This window comes from Mus musculus, chromosome 8, assembly GCF_000001635.26.
Source record: "Mus musculus strain C57BL/6J chromosome 8, GRCm38.p6 C57BL/6J".
NCBI classification, from domain to species: Eukaryota; Metazoa; Chordata; class Mammalia; order Rodentia; family Muridae; genus Mus; species Mus musculus.
Genome location: NC_000074.6, coordinates 69,152,689 through 69,174,408, shown reverse-complemented (window position 1 = coordinate 69,174,408; position 21,720 = coordinate 69,152,689). Strand labels below are relative to the sequence as shown.

The window sequence follows — 21,720 nt, the reverse complement described above, 5'->3', positions numbered from 1 at the left end:
TACGTTAGATATCTTTCCTCCTATTTCCCTGCCATCTCTTGTCCTTCCAAGGATGTGAGCAGTTCCCAGCTAATGTGACAGGGAAGGATTTCTGTGCCCGTTATAATGGCTACCATATAGCACATTATACAATGACACAAAGCACCTAGGCACTGTCTCCAATGTGTATAGCTTTCTTGTTGCCAGTCCATGGGCATTCTCTACCCAGACAAAGCACAAGGAGAGATTCCCATTTGGACTTGCCTTGATATGGTTTAGTATAGGGATGGACCTCTATCAGGCTCAGCAGAACAAAGTGCCAGGGCAGCCTTGCACTCCTCAGAAGCTACCTCCAACCATGCCATGCCATGCCATGCCATGCTGTCTGTCTCCAGGGGGAGTTTCCCTTAACCAGGCAGCAACCTGCTACCTGGTAGGAGACTAGATGGGCCCTAAAGAAATATGCACCAACCCTATTGATCAGCTAGAGAGGGTGGTAGAGATTTAAAAAAAAATAGGGTTTGGATTCAGGAAAACAATTGATGAATCATTTGTGATATTTAATTTTAATTGTCACACTTGACACAATCTATAATCACTTAGAAAGAGAGTCTCAATGAAGGATGATCTATATCAGGCTGGTCTGTCTTGTCTTGTCTTGTCTTGTCTTTGTTTCTTTCTTTGTTTCTTTGTTTCTTTCTTCCTTTCTTTGCTTCTTTTCTTTACATGTTCACTTTTTTTTTAATTGGATATTTTCTTTATTTATATTTCAAATGTTTTTCCCTTTCCAGGTCTCCTCTTTGGAAACCCCCTATCCCATCCTCCCTCTCCCTGCCTCTGTGAGGGTGCTCCCCTATCCACCTACCCACTCCCATCTTTCTGCCCTGGCATTCCCCTACACTGGGGCATAGAACCCCCTCAGGCCAAAGGGCGTCTCCTCCCACTGATGGCCAACAAGGCCATCCTCTGCCATATATGCAGCCAGAGCCATGGGTCCATGAGGAATTATCTTGATTAGAATAGTAACTGATGTGCAGATGTGGGCAGACTCAGACTAGAATATATATATATATATATACACACACACACATATACATATATATACACATATATGTAATTCATATATATATGTGTGTGTGTATATATATATATATATATATATATATATGGATAATTATGGATAATAAAAAGAGGCCATCAAATTGAGGAGTGAGGAAGGACATGGGAGGGATTAGAGAAGCAAAGGAGAGGGAGGAAATGATTTAATTATATTTTACTTTAAAATTGCTTAATAAAAAGTAAAAGTTTATGGTACCATTCCCTGGCTTTGGGTCTTGAGTCAGAGATGAGCAGGGAAAGAGATCTGAGCAGTAAGCGTGGATAGCTTTGTTTTCTCTCTGTGCTTGCTCGCTAACATGAACAGCAGGTCTGGGGTCTGGCCTTGACTTGCCTTCACTAGACTGTAACCTGGAATTGTAAACTAAATAACTCTTTACTCTAAATTGATTTTCTGCCAGTGTGTTTTATCACAGCAAGAGGAATAAAGCTAGGACACAGGGCTTTAGAACCTAGCTGTGCTACTATTGGCTGTGTGTTGGGGGTTAGGGGCAAGGTCACTTGGCCTCTCTGAACTTCAGTGTTGTATTTGCAAAATAAATTGCTATGGGACTCACATGAGCCAGTGGAAGCAAAATCATATGAAACACAATGGTAGCCCAATTTGTCTGCCCCCCCCCCCACCCTGGTCTCACACACACACACACACACACACACACACACACACACACACACACACACACACACACACACATTAGTTTCAATGAAAGCAAAATGCCTTAAGCTGAAGTCCCTGTGTGAGAGAGAAGGTCCTGAGGGCTTCATGGGGGCCAGGGACGGACAGATTTAGGGTCAGGCTGAGCATTAACATTGTTATCAGTTTTCTCTGGTGATCTGTGTGGTTCTGGTGACTGGAACGTGTAACACCTGAAAACTGGCAAGGGGTCATTTTCAATTCTGTCCACCCGATCTCCATCTCACTTGTCTGTTTAACTAACTGTGTAAGGATGCTGGGTAATGAGCTGGCATGATTGTCTTGAAGTCAGAACTGAAAATGGATCTCTTGCTCTGAATGGCTAGTGCAGAGTGCACAGGGTAGGAGGATAGGGCCAGGGACCATGCAAGCCAACTTGGGCTTCTCACCAAAGACTCCATCTCAATCAGGATGTGAACAGACACAGGCTAGGAAGCTCTCTATCCCAACTGACCATTGTCTGGAAAGGGGTTTACTCTTCTTTTCCTTCTTCTCCTGTTCCCTGTCTGAAAGCCAATGGCTTTTCCAGCTGGCAAATTCCAGGATTGTGTTGGCACCTGAGGACCAGAAGGAAGACAATTAAGAACTTCTCAGTGTGTCCACATTATGGGGGAATCTTCAGAAGTGACATGGCCCGAGTCTGGCTGGTTCTCCCCAAGAGGATCCAAGACATGGTAGGGTTGAATTATGCCTGGGAAGATGAGTGGCTTATCTCTGTCTAAAACAGCATTAGGTAAGGTGGGGCGGGACAGAGGCAGACTGAGTGGGCTAGGAGAAGCTGCTTCTATTAAGGACACATTTTCCTACCAAGGAAACATCCAAGTGCTCCCACAGGAAATGTGTGGGCTGGAGTTTAATGCACCTTCCAGGAGGGCTCTGTATTGATTTCCTTCTCCTTGTCCAACCCCTCTCGCCCAGCATCACACACAGTGGAGGAAACTTTTCCCTGTTAAAGGTGTAGCTGGGTGTTTTGGAGACTCCCTTGGAGATATACAGCCATTAAAGTGTCTAATCCGAGGATCTGATGTTAGAACCTGCATTATTAAAGTACAGCAGTCCCTCCCTAATATGTTAATATATACCTGGGATAGGGTGGTATCTCTACACAGACCAGACTTTTGTAGCTACTAGGAAATAAAGAAGAGGGATGCTAAGGCTGGTTGCACAGCCTAATTTGTAGAACTTTGGATTTTAGAACTAGGTGTGAGGAAGATGTCTCTAAAGTGGCTCTGAAACCCTATGAAGCCCAGGCATTTCCCTCCAGGCAGTCTCATCCCTCCTGCTTAAATTATAAATTATTCAGTGGTGGGAACCACCCATCTGTGGGTGGAGTTCAAAGACTTCCCTTTGCACAGTCCCAGAGAAGGCTAATAAACTCCCACTTGACCTTCCTCCAGAGATCCCCAAGCTGAGGGAAGATAGGGAACTTGTTAATGAAGCACAAGGCAGCCCAGAATTGTACCTTACTATATTTTTGGGATGCCTGCCAGAAGTCAAAATCATGGTGCCGCCTTGAGGTCTCTGATTAAGGTGTCTCTACCAAGAAAGGCCCCAGGAAGGTGGCTCCCCAGTACGGAAACATGACGAGGTGGCAGCAAGCCCATCCTCCTCCTCTGCCTTCCCTGCTTTTCACCAGCCACTGCAAGCTCCAGGACGAGCGGGGCTAATTTAATTGCAGTGCTGGTCTCCTGACCTTGCCCAGACCTGTGCTTCCCAGGCAGCTGGAGTAAGAAATCTGTTAGTATAGGCTGAGGGAACCCTCCTTTGACCAGCCTCCTGCCTGCGTAGCCTTCTTGTTGAGAAGGCTTCTCCATCTGAGACTTGGCGAGCTAGTCCATTTTAACCTTGAGTGAGAGTATGGATGGACTCTCTGGTAGGTGTCTGGCATTTCAAGAAACCTGACTGCAGGTTTCTCTTACAACGTGTACTGGTGTGTGATCCAGCATCCCAAGTCAAGCTTAGTGGTGTAGGCCTGTCATTCCTGCTTTGTGGGAAACCAAGGCATGCCTAACCTGAAGACGAAGTTCAAGACCAGCTTAAGACAGCCTAGGGAGACCCTATCTCAAAATTAAAAACTCAAAGAGAATGTGATACAAGTATGTCTCTTCATAAAGTATTGTGATACAAGCATGAGTTTGTGATGTAACCCAGAGAGTTCAGATATGTGGTATATACATAAGAGGTCAGTACTTGTCTACTTGTCTAATCCTAATATGGAGACAACCTGACTTTGTCCTCTTGCTTCCACATGTTTACACACACACAAACACACACACACACATCATATCATATCACATCACTTCGCATACCACACTACTACCACCACCCCATGGCTGGCAACATAGCCCAGTGATAGGATACTCAATTAGCATGCATGATGTTTTAGCCTTAATCTCTCAAACAAATCTGTGTTTGACTTCCTCCCTGTACCCAACCCCTGCAAACCAACTCCTTCTCACTATTCATGGCCCATACCGTAAAGGTGAGAAGGTTTTGTGGCCCCCCTCTGTTCTCCTCTCTACTACCCCAAGACCCAGGAGAAAAGGACATCTTGCAAGTACACTATCTAGGCTTCCTAAAGGGTGGAGGAAAACTAGGGTGTAGCTTAAAGGCAAGGGACAAAAGAAGGCCAGCACTATGTATGCTATAGTCAAGAGAATGTTAGATTCAACAGAACTATCTCTGGCAAAGTTGGATGGGTCTGATCTTATTCACAGCTGGGTTTGGGTTGCTCTGACCTGCTTAAGAATCAAGGCAAAGCAAGCAGGGAGAATAGGAGATGGTTTCAACTGACACCCTCTGGATCCATTCTCTCTATCATGGTGGGAAGGACTAGGGCTACTCCCTCCCTAGTCTTGAAGGAGCTTCTGGAAATTCCTTTAATTGGAAAGTGGCCCTGGAGATGCTATATTGTACTGGACAGGCAGCCTGTCGTCAGAGTTTATAGTCTATTTGCTTGTTCAGTGGTTGCTGGGCCCTCTCCTAACTTCTTCCAAACAGTACTTCCTAGTCTGTTATATTAATATCCTTCCAATACTAATCTTTATTTTAATCTAACCCCTAAAGCGTCCAAATAAAAATGTTCTCAAATTCATTTGATCACAAAAAAGATAGGAAATGAGCCCAGGGCCTTGTGAATCTGTGAATCTGGAGAAAAATATATTAAGAATTTGAGCCTCAGAAATCTCACTAATGGCTTGAGTCACCACGTCCCATATGTTAAAAAAAAAAAAAAGCCATAAATCAAACTTGAATTATGCCAGGCGTGGTGGCACATGCCTTTAATCCCAGCACTCAGGAGGCAGAGGCAGGTGGAGTTCTGAGTTCCAGGACAACCTGGTCTACAAAGTGAGTTCCAGGACAGCCAGGGCTACACAGAGAAACCTTGTCTCGAAAAACCAAGCAACCAACCAACCAACCAACCAACCAAACCAACCAAAAAACCTTGAATTATAGGTTGAATTATACCTTGTTCCCTTCGCACAAGAGTTATCCTTCAATACTTCCAAAGCCTTCTACCCAGTGAGGAGGAAAACGTTGTTCCACGTTATAGATAGGAAACAGATACCCAAAGAATTGTTGGCAGGGGTCCAAGGCTAAGAGTGAAAGTATTACAAGGGTTACAACTGACAAAGATGAGGAAGGTAAAGGAGGGCTAGGTCTGGGGTAGAGTCAGGGTAGGTTCTGCAGGGACAGGGAAACATATTGGGAAAGGGTAAGGATCAGGGTACGGATGAACAGTCCAAACCTGATACCATTGTTTGTTGGACTGTTCTTGAGTTCTGTCAACCACAGCCTGCATTTGAGGCACGACATTGACATTAGGCATAAATCCCAGAGTAATGAGTTTTCTACTGCTATCAGATGGATGGGAGGAGGTGACTGTGCCTTTGAAATGGGATAAAGTTTTTCCTTTGCATACTTCATGCTTTTTCTAGTACCAAATTCGTAAGAAGCCCAAGGCAGCGAACAGGAAATCCTGTTCCTTTGCTTGAAGTCTACTAATGCTTCACGTGGGGCATGACTTCCTGATAGCCTGGGGTCGGGGGTGGGAGATCAGCCACTGGCTTCCTGAGCTGGAGAAGGGGAGGTTTGCAGGCAGCGTTTTCAGCAGGGACTCTTATCAATATCCACGTCTTGGTTCTTTGGTAGGCAGTGATGAAAGGATTACTGTTGTGTGGGGAAGGAGGAGACAGGAAGACAGTCCTGTACCTATTCTGCTGAGCTGCCAGTCCAGACAGATACTTCCCTCCCTTTTTGGGGGGACGAAGTTAGCTAGGTATGGAAACAATTGAGCCCTGAGGCCAGAGAGAGAGATGGGAGTTGTGGTCTAAGCTGATACCACATGGAGGTGTGCCAAACACACACCTTGCTTATGTGAGCACAGGGTGCCTATGCCTCAGGGGTGGGATGATAGCCTAAGCAGGAGAAAGGAGCTATCATAATAGACATTTATCAACCTCTGCCTGCTCTTCTGGGTAAATGCCCCAAAGATGGTATGGATTGAGCTAAGTAGGTAATAAAAGTCAAGAGTTGGGGCTCAGAGGAAGAACATTTTTGCCTGGGGCTACATCCCTAGCTGTATAGAGAGGTACAGATATCCAGGCTAAGCTTAGGAGGTCTGTTAGAGCCTGAGTGGAAAGAGCAAATGTGAGGGAGGGAAAGTGTAAGTGAATGAGTGATGGAACTTTGTCTCTAACTGCCACTCATAGCAGAGCATGCTCAGAACTATGGACTCCAGCCCTGTACTGACTGCCAAAACATAGTTCAAGTCTCTGCCTTTGGTAGCTCCAAGCCCGGTGAGGATCTGAGTTAGATGTAAACAGAAACACAAGAGATAATGTGTAGGAACTTAAGAGACATGTGCAAGTCATGAGTGACAAATATTGATATTGTCTTGAACATTTATCAAGACATGGTGGCTTTAGCTAAGTATGGTGGCATTGTCTTGTTATCCTGGCACTCAGAAGGAAGAGACCGGAGGCGCAGGAAGTTTAATGTCTTTCTCAGCTACCACTGAGTTTGAGGCCAACCTGGTCTACCTGAGATCCTCTTTCAAAATGAAAACAAAGGAGGCCATAGCTTTAAAGTTACCCCAGAAACCGGTCTACAATGAATGAATGAATGAATAAATTTAAAGTGTATGTACACTAGAAGAGAGTGTCAGATCCCATAGGACTATAGTTACTGATGGTTATAAGGTGCCTTGTGAATGCTGAGAATTGAACTTAGGACCTCTGGAAAAGCAGCTAGTGCTGTTAACTCCTGACCTGGGGAATGGTGGCTTTTCTCTCTCTCACAGCAGCATAATCACACCATGCATTTCTTTGTAGTTGCTCATGCTGCTGAATATGAGAGCCACTCTGCTGTTTTCCTTACTCTCTGCTCTATGGATGTTACCCATCTACTAGTAGCAGCATTTGAAGTTTCCAGACTTTTCCACTTGAGGATCCTGAGGCCAGTGCTGTCATGACTCTTAGTGATCGTGTGACCATCTCTCTCAGGGTTTGCAGGAATGGAACCACTGGGTCATATGTTCAGCTTAAGTGGACATTCTGGCTGCATGTCAAAGGGTGGCCTAGCACATGCGCAATATTGTCAACAGTGGATGAGTTTCACACCCTCTCATCCTCGTCTGCTGTGGGTATTATCAGGCTTGTTCATTTTACCTTTCCAGTGGTTATCTAGAGGTCATCGCTTATAACCTTAGCTTGTATTTTCCAGATAATTGATCATAACGAACATTTTTCCTAACCATCTGTATATCCTGTTTTAAACATATCACTTATATAAATTGTTCTCATGTTAAACTCAGCCTTTGTGTTAAATGGGAATTTATGAGTTCTGTTTGTGTGGGGGTTCTGCAAAGTCCTTTACCAGTCATGTGTATTGTAAATGTCTTTGTACTCTCAATGGAGCTCCTTGACAAAGAAAAATTCTTACTTACCAAAATTTCTCCTTAACTGTTTATACATTTTATCCCCTGCCTGAAAAGTTTTTGCAAAAATCAAGAGAATAACCTCTGTCTTTTCTAGAAGTTTTAGTGTTTTACATGCTGTATTTGTGTCTGTAATCTACCTGGGATTCTATATATATACACACACATATATATATATAAAATTTATATGCAATATACACTACATATAATATGGTATAATAATATGTATTATATAACATAGTATAATATAGAATGCATACACATATATTTTATATATATGTATTATATATGTATATACATGTTGTGTAATGTTAAATAGGAGACATTAATTTCTTGGACAGAGGATATAGTTGGTAATGTGTTTAACTAGCATGCACAAAGGCTTGGCTTTGATATCCTGCACCACCACCAGATTGTTGGAATGGAGCCTGGGGAATAGAAGCAAGAGGGTCAGAAATTCAAGGTCACACTGGGCTACCAAGTAACTTTGGGACTAACTGGGCCTAAATGAGACCTTGAGTTTTTCTTTGTTTTGTTTTTGATGCATTTCATAATCACCTGAAATCCCAATACTAGGAATGGAGAGGCAGGAAATAATCAGGGGTTCAAGTCAGGAAATCAGGGGTTCAGGGTCATCTTAACTGCAGAGCAAGCTTGAGGCCAGCCTCTGCTACATGAGACTCTGTCTCACAAACACCCAAACCAATAACAATACGAACCATATAGATAGATGACAGATAGAGAGGGCATATTTCTAGGGGCTGGAGAGATGGCTCAGTGGTTAAGAGCACTGACTGTTCTTCCAAAGGTCCTGAGTTCAATTCCTAGCGACCACATGGTGGCTCACAACCATCTGTAGTGGGATCTGATGTCCTCTTCTGGTGTCTCTGAAGATAGCTACAGTGTACTCACATACATGGAATAAATAAATAAATCTAAAAAAAAAACATATTTCTAAATGGATATAGCTGACTCAACAGCAGTTATTTTCCCCTGCTCTGCAGTGTCACCTCTGTCATAGATCAGGTGTCCCATGTGGAGCTCTATTTCTGATAGATACTGTTCTTCCCTGCTGCTCAGTCTGTCTGTAGATATCACATTTTCTTTTTTTTGTCGCAGTTTTTTTGGCTTTTTGTTTGTTTGTTTTTGTTTGTTTGTTTGTTTATGAGAAAGTGTCTCTCCCAGGCTGACTTTATGTTCATTCTGTAGCTGGAGAGACAGCTTTAAGCTTTTAATCCCCCAGCCTCTACTAAATTGTTGGCATCACAGGAGTGTGCCACCCATCATGCACTGTCTTGATTACTTAAATCTTGATGTCTGGTATCCTACACCTCCAGCTTTAGTTTTTATTGATATGGATTTCTTAGTGACTGAAAGGGTGGGGTCGTGAGATGAATGAGATTGTGGAACAGGATTTACCCGACCAGTAAATGAAGAAGAATCTGAATGAAGGGAAACAGTGTGCAGACCATCTTGAATAGACTGAAGGAGGTTTACATATACAAATGACCTGGTGACTGCTCCTGCCCTTCACAATGTGGAAAGCCCTTTGACATTCACTGTGTCATAGATCCTCACTGTGTGCTTATGGAGACACCAGGTAAGAACAGTAGAGCATTTTCAAAGATTAAAAAAAAAAAAAGGCAGGGGAGAGGGGTCTCAGGACATTGAGAGGCTTGGCTAACAAGGTCTGACACAGGGAAATAAATGATACAATAATTCTCACACATCACTTTTTTTTTTTTTTTTTCCAAGACAGGGTTTCTCTGTGTAGTCCTAGCTGTCCTGGAACTCACTCTGTAGACCAGGCTGGCCTCGAACTCAGAAATCTGCCTGCCTCTGCCTCCCTAGTACTGGGGCTAAAGTGTGTGCCACCACTGCCCTGCCCCACACATCACTTTAAAGCCTATCCTAGCTCATACCTATAACCCTGACTGATGAGTTAGGAGATGGAGGAAGGAGAATTGAGGCTAGACTATTGAGACTTACTTCAAAACAAAAGCCAATCACAGCTTATTGATTCATGGTTTCATGGAAAGGTTTTCTGAGACTATCAGGTAGTAGCTTGGGTTTTGATGTGATGAGCCATAAAGGTTATCAGGTGTTAGTGATGGAATGTTGAAATCCACCCTTGGAATGACCTTTGTACAGCAAGTTGGAGGCAGGGGAGCAAGCAGGATATCCTCTAGGCTGTCACTGTGCATTGAGCAGAAGCTTAGACAGGTAGTGAAGTAGAGGATGAGAGACAGACGTGATACACACAGAGGAGACCTTCAAATGTGGCTCTGTGCCCAGGATCCACTCTTCAGATCAGTCAGTGGATCACACACACACACACACACACACACACACACACACACACACACACACACGTCTGCATACCACACTGTTAGAGTACTTGGTTCTCTTCTTGGTTGAAAAGAAAAAAGTTTATATATTTTTAACCTTTTCTTAGCTAATCTTGTGATTAAAACCAAACCAAGAAAATCTTTCCCCTCCAGCTTCTCTGATGAATCCTCCATCTGTTGCCCCCGGGCCTCAGATCTGATGAATCTCTAGAAGGGCCCCTGAACTCTGCCTTCCTGAGATGGCTGGCCTTGGCCTGTGCTTGTCCAGTCAGCTCAGCCCCTTTTATCTGCCCACTCCCTTTCAAGAGCTCTGGCATGGCCTTGCACCCTCAGTGGGAGACTGATCTTGTTGGTGAGTGAGAGCTCTTCCATAGCCCCTCCTACTCCACAGAGTGGGTTGGGGCACTGAGTTCTATATAGATCTGCCCAGTGCACTTTAGGGAGCACTGACATCAAATGACACAGGGATCTCTACAGAGAAAGGACTCAGTCAAAGCCACTGACCTAGTGACCAGTGTTTCCAAACAAACCTGGTCACCTGATGTCTAGTCCATTATCTTTGCTGTTCCACCATCAAGAAAGACAGTTGAGGGCTAGTGAGATGGCTTGCTGGGTAAAAGCACTTGCCATGAATACTGATAACTTGAGTTCTATCCCTGCAACCCACGGAAAAGTTGAAAGAGAAAAAAAAGTATTAAGTTACGAGATAGACAGGTAGCAAAGTTGCTCATATCTGTGGCTTGTGTACAAGCACACCCATGTATCACATGCAGATAATAATAATACTTCTTAAAAATTAAGAAAGAGGGTCTGGAGAGATGGCTCTGCGGTTAAGAGAACTGACTGCTCTTCTGAAGGTCCTGAGTTCAAATTCCAGCAACCACATGGTGGCTCACAACCATCCGTAATGAGATCTGATGCCCTCTTCTGGTGTGTCTGAAGACAGCTACAGTGTACTTAACATATAATAAATAAATTTTTAAAATTAAAAAAAATAAGAAAGAGATGTTGTGTATTAGGGAGATACTCATTGGTCAAGGTCTTGCCATACAAGCATGACTGCAACTGCAAGCTTTTCTACCAGCCTCTTGTACCCTGAAGTCACAACTCTGAGACCTAATTACTTCATTTATAAATGCCTAGGCAATCAGCTTGGGCTTGCTACCTGACTAGCTAGTAACTCAATATTTGATTTATTCTCTGTAAGTCCTGCCACATGCTTAGTTACTTTCCCTGGGGTTTGTTCATCTGTCTCCACCAGCTAGGGTGAATCTCTAAACCTAACAGTAAATAAAGGTCAATGTTCTACATGTATTCATGCAATATTCAGACATGATGTGACTGTTGTATATTGTTTACAGTGAACCTTTTTTTTTTTCTAAGTAGAAAGCACATACGCTAGAGTAGTGTTAAAAGTGTTTTATGATGCACAAGCCAGTATATTAGTTCTTTTGGCCTTCCTGTGGTGAAGATCCTGATAAAAGCAACTTAAGAAAGGAAGGCTTTATTCTGGCTGAAAGGAGTGGCGAAGTTGATCACAGGCATCTGCAGTCAGGAAGCAGGGAGGGATCGATGCTAGTTCTCAGCTAGCTTTCTCCTTTTCATTCAATCTGAGACCCCAGCCCATTGAAGGGTACTGTACACATTCAAGGTCTATCCTCCAACCTCACGACTCCTAGGTAATTATACACTTGTCAAGTTAAGGTAAAACAGGTATTAGGGACCAAACTTAATTCTGTGTATATACTTTCATATACCAGCGTCACCAAAACCACACCAGTAACATGTCATACTGCATCATTACAATATTACTAGTTAATAAGACATTTTCAGCCCCACTATAATACCATAAGACTTTTATTGGATGTGTGGTCCAGTGTTGACCAAACACTATTAATATGGAGTAGGACAGTATGTAGTCTAATTTGTCAGCATGCCACAACTGAGAAACATACAAGTGCAAAAGAAAAAGCTTTGATTCAAAAGAATTCAGAGGCTTCTTCCAAGGCCTTCTGTCATTGCAGATCTGGGTTCTACCTGCTTTTGTATGATCCCAGAGTCTCTCTGTCTTTTCTGTTACAAAACACCCCTGTTAAGGACCAACTGCCCTCTCGATGGGATCTGTCCTGGGAGAGAAGACTTTATGGCGTTTTCAACAGGCAAGCAAAGATCAACCTGTGTCCGCTGGAGCAAGAGCCAGGCAGGCCCTGAGACAGCTACTGACCTGCAAACCCTTTCCCATCAGGTGCTCGAAACATTTACAGAGACTGGAGTCTGTTTTCTTCCTACCCAGCATTTCAAATCTCTTGAGTCCATGAAATGCTGGCAGGATATTGCTAAGAATCCCATTGGCTTCTGGGCCTGTGGGTCCAAGTGGCAACCAGGGAGGGCTCCCTCAGTGAAGGGCTGGATTATAATAGGCCCTGATTTAACCATGCTGCAGAGATAGCCAAGCCCCAATGCCAGGGAGAATCAAGGCTGGTTCTGGGGACCTAGACATTGCCAATAGGCACCCTTCAGTGGTCAAGTAGTAGATGATGACTAACATGGTCCTTCTTTGGCGGTTTTTCTCTTCTTTTCTATTTTTGCTCTCAGTTTTACTCTGCTTCCTGTCATCCTAATAGTCAGTATCCATCACCGGTCTTGGAAAGTGTTGCAAAGAGCTGGGGCCTAGCTTGGTGGCATAACATTTGCCTGGTATTCATGAGACCTTGAGTTCCAGCGCCACCCCCCCAAAAATAAAACAAACAAATCATTTCAAAGAGCAGAGCTGCTAGTTGAGGGAAGCAGGATTCAGTGTGGAAAGAAAGTAGAAAATGAGCCTAGGAAGTGTGAGAGAGCCATTCATGGCAAGTTACAAGAGGGAGCGTGTCTCAGAATGGCCTGGTAGAGGAAGGATGGCAGCCAGCTGCAGTATCTGGAGCCAAGACCCTAACAGTATTTTAAAGAAGGTGGCTGCCAGGATTGACCTGCCCCTCCTTCTCCGCTCTCAGCAGCCACTCATTCTCTTGGTATTTCTTGAAATAATGTAAGTACAACAGACTCCCCGTCTGTTAGAGCAGAGAGCAGTTCTGCATTCAGGCAAACTGCCTTTTATTTCAAGTGCCCTCAGTGCTAATGGGACATGGGGTCTTAACACATGTGCGCACGCCCCTGTGCATGTGGCTGCTGGAGGAATTATCCCCCTGAATGTGGATGAATGGGCAGAGACAATGAACTACAGTGAATGAGCAGTTGTAAGGGGGTCTTTCATGAGGCCTGAATTACAAGTGAACTCCTAAGGAAGGGACCAGCAGGGACACTAACCACATCTAGAGAATCAGAGAGGACTTTTCTGCCTGACAGAACCAGGCTGGCAGGAAAACTAAAGCCCCTTCCCCACCCCCAATTAGCAAGATGACCGGACAGATGGAAGCAGGAAGAAGCACATACCCTTATTATGGGTCTGTCTTGAGATCAGAGCTAGTTCTTCCAATAAAAGAAAAGGTATGACCACGTCTTCTCTGCTGAATCTTGGGGTTAGTTGAGGGGGACAGTATCTAAGAGAACCTTAGTCTTTTTGGGGGGGGTTGTTTGTTTTTTTGAAACAGGGTTTCTCTGTGCAGCCCTGGCTGTCCTGGAACTCACTCTATAGACTAGACTGGCCTCAAACTCAGAAATCCGCCTGCCTCTGCCTCCCAAGTGCTAGGATTAAAGGCGTGCACCACCGATACCCGGCCAAACCTTAGTCTTTTAATCCCAGAAGAATGTTGTAAGGGCTCTATCATCTCCTGCCTTAGTGATACTTCTTAGTAATATCTGAGTTGGGAAAAAGAACATTCAGTTTCTGAGGTCAATAGCTAAGTGTTTGACTTTTTTAAATTTTCTTAACAGCAACTCACTAACATTATCTCAACCAACCTCCTTGACCCTTTCTAACACCTCTCCTGCCTTCCCTCCCTCTATATCCCTACCACCACCACTACCTCTACATAGACAGTTGAGCTGGGTATATGAAGATGAGTAAATTAGGGTTAATCTGAAAGGATCCCAAAAGCAGTGACACGTGGATTTAAAAAAAAGTCATTTTAGAAATAACTGTTTTAATGATAAATATCAGACAAAGCAGAAAGGTAAATATAGGAAGGTTTCCTGGTTGGGAATGGTAAGGGGAGGGGAGGGGACTAGCCTTTCAGTGGGATAGAGGTATTGACCCTGGGGCCAAGTTGTGGAAGAGATTCTAGGTGAGCCGTCAGGTTTAACAAGACCATGAAGATGGTATGTGTTGAATGTTATCAGGAGGGAATGGGGAAGAATTGGTGGTAGATGAAGAACTGAACAGACCTGGAAAGAATCAGATGCTAAGATGATACTCTGTGACACAATGCCTAATAGACCAATTTTAAAGGAAGTTATTTTGGCTCCTGGCTTCAGAGGAAATAGTCCATCATGACCGGGAGGGCAGGACAGTGAGAGCTGTTCTATACAGGGCCAGCAGCTTAAGGGGTCAGCCCTTTATACTGATGGTGGGTAGAGTATCAGACCAGAACTGGAGGCTTGTATAACCCATGGATTAGTGACTCTTCTTGCCGGATAACACAATACCTAACAGATACAATACAAGCACTCCTTTAGAAAGGAAACAACGGTTTATTTTGACTCACAGTTCCAGGATACGATCTGACATGATGGTTAGAGGTTTGAGGTAGCTGGGAGCTTATGTCCTCCATTAGAAGCAGAAAGCAATGAATGCTGGTACTCAGCTAGCTTTCACCTTTTTATTGTAGACCTGGATTCCAGCCCAGAGAATCATACCACCTACATTCATGATAAATCTTCGCTTCTTAGTTAAAAATTCTCTGGCAGTACCCTCCACAGACATTCCCAGAGCTTTGTCTCCTGGGTAATTCTAGATCTTGTCAATTGATTAAACATCAGGATCCCCAAAGTTCCGCTTGTAGTGGCTAATAACATCATCAACCTGGCCTCACATCCCAAAGTTTTTATATCTTTCAAAAGCAACATCATTAGTTAGGGAATCGAGTGTGTACACTCCTCATCATGAGGTAGCATGGACTTCAGATCCAAAGCATCATTTCATGGGTGTTGATTTCTGAAAGGGAAATTAAGGCAGCGATTTCAGAGAAGTTGCCAGGGTTTCCAGCTGAGAGGGATCCGGTCCATACTTTACAATCGTAACTTCTAGCTGCAGTATAATGGAAGGTTTCGTCCATTCACTCAGTGAGCATCTTTGAAGCTCCAACTGTGTGCCAGGCACAGTGCTCAATGGTGTCGTGGTGAGTGTGGCAGTTGCCAGTCCTTACAGTTGGCTAGCCTTTCTGCTTTCATTGTCTTCTACCAGCTCCTCTCCAGTACCAGACTTTCCAGATTGCGTCGAGCCAGCGTTGGCAGAAGGCATGGGCAGCACCCTGGGACGATGCCAGCATGCTGACAAACTCTGTTTCAAGCTCGGGCTCTGTGGTGGTAGCAAAAGAAGAGGGTGCTTTGCAGACAGATTGCACGCTGGGGTGACTTTCAATTCACAGGGAAATGTCCAGTTCTTAGGCCATATTTTTCATGGTTTGTCCCATGAAAATGAACATATTCTTATACTTAGTTCTGACATCCAGTATCGGAGACATCTTTATATAAAAGTTGCACCTTCTAATGAGTCAAACAAGACAAATCTAGCCTAAGATTACACGATTTCTTTATTTGTTTTGCTTTTCCACTGTGAATTTATCAGTTTTAATTTTGTTGCTTTGTACAAAAGACCCTACCTTAGCTTTGATCTATAGACTGCAGTGTGTATGTGTGTCTGTGTCTGTCTGTCTGTGTGTGTGTCTGTCTGTCTGTCTGTGTGTCTAGTTGATTCATGTTTCAATGTTCCTGGTTTTAAAAAGACATTGGTAGTACCAGGTGCAGAGACAGCACTTGGAGGCAGAGGCAGGTGAATATCTATGAGATTAGGCTGTTATCTATAGTGAGTTATATATAGTGAGTTCTCTGTCAGTCAGGGCCAAAGAGCAAGACCCCATTAAAACAAACAAACAACAAAAATAAAACAAAGTGTTGGTTATTTCTTTTTAAAGCTTCTTTACAATTTTTTTTTTTTAAATTAGGTCCTTATGTAACATACGACTTTAATCTCAGCGCTCAGAAGGCAGAGTCAGACCAATGAGTGTAAGACCAGGCTGGCCTACACAGTGACTTCCAGATCAGTGTCACGAACTGTTGTAAAACGGGGCAGAAAGCAAATTCCTCGAAACCCGGTGGAAAAGGTTCTAATACTTTTTTTATTTATTCATAAACAGCAAAAGGCAAATAAATGGCGAAAGGGACCGGCATTCATTCACACAAACTCTTCACTAACCTTTCTGGTCTGGCAGGCATAGCCTGGCTTCTGGCAGCGCAGGTAAACAGGACTCGATGTTCCTTGCTTTGGATCAACTGGAGCTGAGCCCTGGCAATGGGTGTCCACATGAGCATCCATGTGGGGTCCACGCAGATTATTTCTCGGCACGATGTTATTTCTCGGCACGATGCTGTCTCCATTGGGCCCTCGGGAGATGAGCGATTTTGCCGTGCCAGACCTGAGTTTTTAAGCTAAATTCAGCCAATTACAACTAGAGCGTTCCACACATTACTTCATGTGCTTCTTTACCACTCACACGCGCACTCTGTGGCCTGGTTTTCATAGTTATCTAGGACCTCAGGCACAGTCCATGGGTTGCCCCAGCGTGGGCTCAGGCGGTGGGCATGAGATGTTCTTTATCACTCGCGCCCACTCTCCAAGGCTTGGTTTTCATGACTATCTGGCCGGAGGAAGTACAGCTTCTGGGAGTGCAGCTGCGGTGGCCTCAGGGTTAAGGCTGCTGGCAGCTTTTACAACATCGGTGAAAAATGCCCTCTGAGGCCATGTGTTCTTTACAACCAAGTCAGTTATATAGGGAGATCCTAACTCTTAAAAACGTTTAAAATTAATTATTTTTTAGTTAGTATACAAGATAATGTGGTTTTTTGCTACGATATACACATAGCACCTGTTCATATCTTCCACCTTCTCCCCTACTGTCCTTCCCCTTTCCCTCCCTTTCTCTCCAAATAATTTCCTTCTACTTTAATGTTTATATAGATTTATATATAGATATATCTATATCTATATCTATATATAAATACTATATATGTCATGTCATATATATTTAATTCTAGATTCCATATAGAAGAGAAAACATGTTTGATTTTCACTTAATATGATAATTTCCAGTTCCATCTACTTTCCTGCAAATATCACTTGTTGTTTTTTACAACTGAGTAAAAATGCCATTGTGTATATATGCCACATTTTCTTGATCCACTCCTCTGTAGTATGGTTCAATGTTTTGGCTATTGTAAATACTGCAGCAATAAACATGAATGTGCAAGTTTTTCTGTGATAATGTTGACTTAAAGTCATTCAGAGTAGTATATTTGACGTGGTGTATTTTATTTATTTATTTCTTCAATTATTTTAAATTTTTGAGGCAGAATCTTGCTGTCTCTCAGACTGGTTTTGAATTCATCATGCTCCTGCTTCAACTCTCTGAGTACTACATGCATGGACCAGCACTCCTTGGTGTCTATTTCTTGATAACTGGAAAGCCTCATATATTTCTTCTCTTGTTCTTTTGGAGAATGGGGGAGGGGGTAAGTGGCCACTGGCTATATATACTTCTGTTACCATTAGGGGGAGTATATTTAGTCCCTGAAAGCTGCCTTCCTTTCTACAGTCACCAGGGTTGCTCCTACCCATCCTACAAAGGCCTCAAAACTACACACCTCCTTGCTTCTAAGCCCTGACTCCTTTTTCTGGTCTCAGCTCACCCAACTTGTGGCATACACACAAAAGAAATCTCAATCTCCAGCAGCAGTGGTACTATGATGTAGTTCCCACATTCAGTTCACACCTTTATTTTGGCTGTGCACTATCCCCCTTCCTTGGGTAGCTTTCCCCTTCTGGGTCACTTCATCATCACAATCAACTCCCTCTTCTGGGTTCCTGACCAGCCCTTCCCTCTCCTGCTATTCATCTGGATCAAACTAGCTCTTTCTGGCTTCTTTTACCTTGTCTCTCGTCGCTCTCTTCAAACCCTCCCTCTCCAGACTTCCGCTCACTCCCTTCCCTCTGGCGTCTTCTTAGACTTCTCCCACCTCCTCAGGTTCTCTTCCTTTCCTGTGCCTCACCCATTGAAGTCTTCTGTGTGAGAAACTGAAGGGTGGGACGGGGCTATCCCTTCAAGTACTACTTACTCTTCCTGCCCCAGTTTAGTGAATCACCCAACTTCTCCATAAAATATTCTTTGTTGCCTACAAACAGGCTTGAGATCAGTATCTTGAGAGGCAGCTCTCCTGAAACATACAACAGCTACTGGGCCTTCCCATTGTTTTTTAATCATCTTACCCCAGCAAGATGCTGGATGAGGGCCAAGGGTCAGATCAGTAGATCTTTCTTGACTAATTTAGTTTTGTTTTCTACAAATCCCAGCTTCCTGCTTGTGTAAGCCTACCTTCTTATGTTATTGTGAGTTTGTCATAAGAATTCCAAGACCTCAGGCAAATTAGGGCAGTATGGTACTCAGTACATCTTAGATACTTTTCTGAAACACAGCTTGGCATTCACATAGAGCCATGACCTCATGCCCATGTCTACACCCACAAAGGTTATGTCAGTCAGTGGTGTAATCGTAAATCCACAGCAAGGAGGTTTAGCACAAGTCTGTAGACCCCAGCACAGCCGCAGCTTGACCAGAGATATAGACTAAGGTGCTACAGAGGTCTAGGTGTCCATACTGCCTCCTTGTGACAGGTAGTCTTCATTGCCAACTTCATGAAATTCAGAGTCACCCAGAAGATGGCAAGGCACATCTCCTGTGTCTGTAAAAACATTTCTAGAAGATGGGAGACCTACCGTGGATGTAACTAGCACCACTCTCAAGGCTGGCAGGGGTGGGAGTGCGGGCAGGAAAATACTGGCATTTCCCTTTCTCTGTTTTTGTCATAAATGCTTTCCCTGTCACAATCCTAGCACACTAAAACTGAGAGGCAAAATAAATTTGTCTTCCTTCTAAGGAGTTTTTCAACTGTTTGTAATAGCAACATGAAAGTAACTTACCTATTGCCAGGTTTGTAGCAGCTGTGCCAGGGCCACTTAATACTTCCCTGGGTTGGGGATTAAGGATGAAAATATTTTGTGTTTTGTTTTGTTTTATTTTGTTTTGTTTTGTTTTGTTTTGTTTTGTGACAGGATCACTCTACATAGCCCTGAATGTCCTAGAACTCAGAATATAGATCAGGTTGACCTCGAACTTAACAGACATCTGCCTGCCTCTGCCTTTTGAGTGCTAGGATCAAGGTGTGCATTTCCCCCACCCCCTATTAAAAATGAAAACATTGTAAGCCAGGCATGGTGACCCATACCTTTCATTCCAACACTTGGAAGGCAGAGGCAGGTGGATCTCTGTGAGTTCCAGGCCAGCTGAGTCTACAAATTATGTTCCAGGACAGCCAGGGCTATTATACAGTGAAACCCTGGCTCATGAGATCCATGTGGCATAAAGATAAAGTCTATTTCTAATAATTATAGTATAGTACAGAGACAAAGTTTAGAGCTAAGACGAAGGGATGGACCATGCAGAGACTGCCCCACCCGGGGGTCCATCCCATAATCAGCCACCAAACGCAGACACTATTGCATATGCCAGCAAGATTTTGCTGAAAGGACCCTGATATAGCTGTCTCTTGTGAGGCTATGCCAGTGCCCGGCAAATACAGAAGTGGATGCTCACAGTCAGCTATTGGATGGAACACAGGGCCCCCAATGGAGAAGCTAGAGAAAGTACCCAAGGAGCTGAAGGGTTCTGCAACCCTATAGGTGGAACAACAATATGAACTAATCAGTACCCCCAGAGCTCGTGTCTCTAGCTGCATATGTAGCAGAAGATGGCCTAGTGGGCCATCATTGGGAAGAGAGGCCCTTTGGTCTTGCAAACTTTATATGCCCCAGTACAGGGTAACGCCAGGGGCAAGAAGTGGGAGTGGGTGGGTAGGTGAGCAGGGCGGGGGGGGGGTATAGGGGACTTTTGGGATAGCATTTGAAATGTAAATGAAGAAAATATCTAATAAAATTTTTTTAAAAAAAGAAAGGAAAAAAAAGAATTATAGTATAGGATAACAATCCTATACTAAGTCCTGGGCCAGGAACTCTGCTAGAGGTTAGTAACACAGTACTGGATTAAACTGTCTTATAGTCCATCAGAGAAGATAGCAGGCAAGAGGAGTTTCACTGGGATGTGATGGATGGATGCTCTTCTAAGAAAGAATAGAGAGCTGGGCATGCCAGCTGCACACCTTATCATCCTAGCATCCAGGAGGTGAAGCCAGAAAGATTAGGAGTTCAAGGCTGGTTGGGGCTATACACTAAAGTCTTATCTCAAATTGTAAAAGAAAAAAAAAGGAGCAGAAAAAGAGGGTGGGTACCTTTCAAACAGCTTCCCTGTGCTGTCTGGACAACCTCAGAGCTTATGCATGGGAGCAGAGCAGAGAAGCCTGGGTAGGTCAGAGGAAGAAAGGAAAGGCTTACAGGAAATTCACAGGGAGTGGAGTGGGAAGAAAGAGAGGAAATGGTGACACCACGGGACTTCGGATTGCAATGCCATATATAACTCAATGGTGGACACAAACATTTGTCAACACTAAAAGAGTTTCTGAACACGTAGTCAGAAATGACCCCAGAGATGTCCAGTGCCATCCAAATAGTGCCAGTGAGTGACTCCTTATTCTGTGGACAGAAGGCAGCAGGCACAGTTGATATAGCTTGGCCATTGGGAGACAAGCTGGGAGGAAAGCATGGTCTTGTATGGGGGCGTGAAGCCAAACAACCCTACCATTTTCTCATGTAATTTTGCTTATCTGTAAAAGAGGACTCTGCCATTCACAGCTATAGTCACAGGACCCTGATGGTGACTACACACACTAGGTGTGTAATAAATACTTGGAATGTTATGGCAATGCAGTGTTTCTGGCAGCTAATCCCTCCCAGGGTGCATCTGTCTACCTGTATAAGCTACTATGATACACATTCTGGAAGGTGGAACTCAGCAGTGCCTGCCCTACCAAGTTCATCATACCAGGCCCAGCCCTGTTCTTACCTTGGCTGCCCCAGGAGGAGGCTGTATTCAGGAAGAGTGAGCTGTGGCCTGTGAGCCAGAAATCCTGGCTTCTAGAGTCAGCTTTTTAAGCTGTGGCCTCAAGAAACCCTGTCTCTTAATGCTGTGAGTATTGCCTGCCCAGGGTCACACTAAGGACAGATGACATAGAGACCAGGCAGGAGAGCACGGGAGCAACGAATGAGTTAGCTGTGGCATCTAACTTCCTGCTTGTCTCCCAAGGCCTCATAGTGGATACAGTGTTAAATATCTGAGGCTGAGGATGCAGCTCACTAGATAAGAGTGCTTGCCTAGAGTTCATGAAGTCCTTTAGGTGACCCAGGCACAGTGGCTATACTTCTAGCGCTGAGGAGGTAGGAACAGGAGTATCAGAAGTTCAAGGGCATTCTCAGCTGTAGAGAAAGGTCAAGGCCAGTCTGTGATGCATAGTTCCTGTCTATTAAAAAATAATAGTGGGGATGC

At 44.0% G+C, this 21,720-nt stretch overlaps 1 protein-coding gene and 1 long non-coding RNA gene across 6 annotated transcripts in view; one reads left to right on the top strand and one right to left on the bottom strand.

The window, feature by feature from the left end:
• Lzts1 (leucine zipper, putative tumor suppressor 1) overlaps positions 1-21,720 on the top strand; it is a 51,591-nt gene that overhangs the window by 9,841 nt on the left and 20,030 nt on the right. The gene's annotated exons all lie outside the window — the stretch shown is intronic.
• On the bottom strand, positions 14,685-16,897 carry Gm39187. Its single transcript, XR_870486.2, has 2 exons — positions 16,428-16,897; positions 14,685-15,530 (listed from the first exon to the last, which is right to left on the bottom strand). It is a non-coding gene; the product is annotated as a predicted gene, 39187 (long non-coding RNA).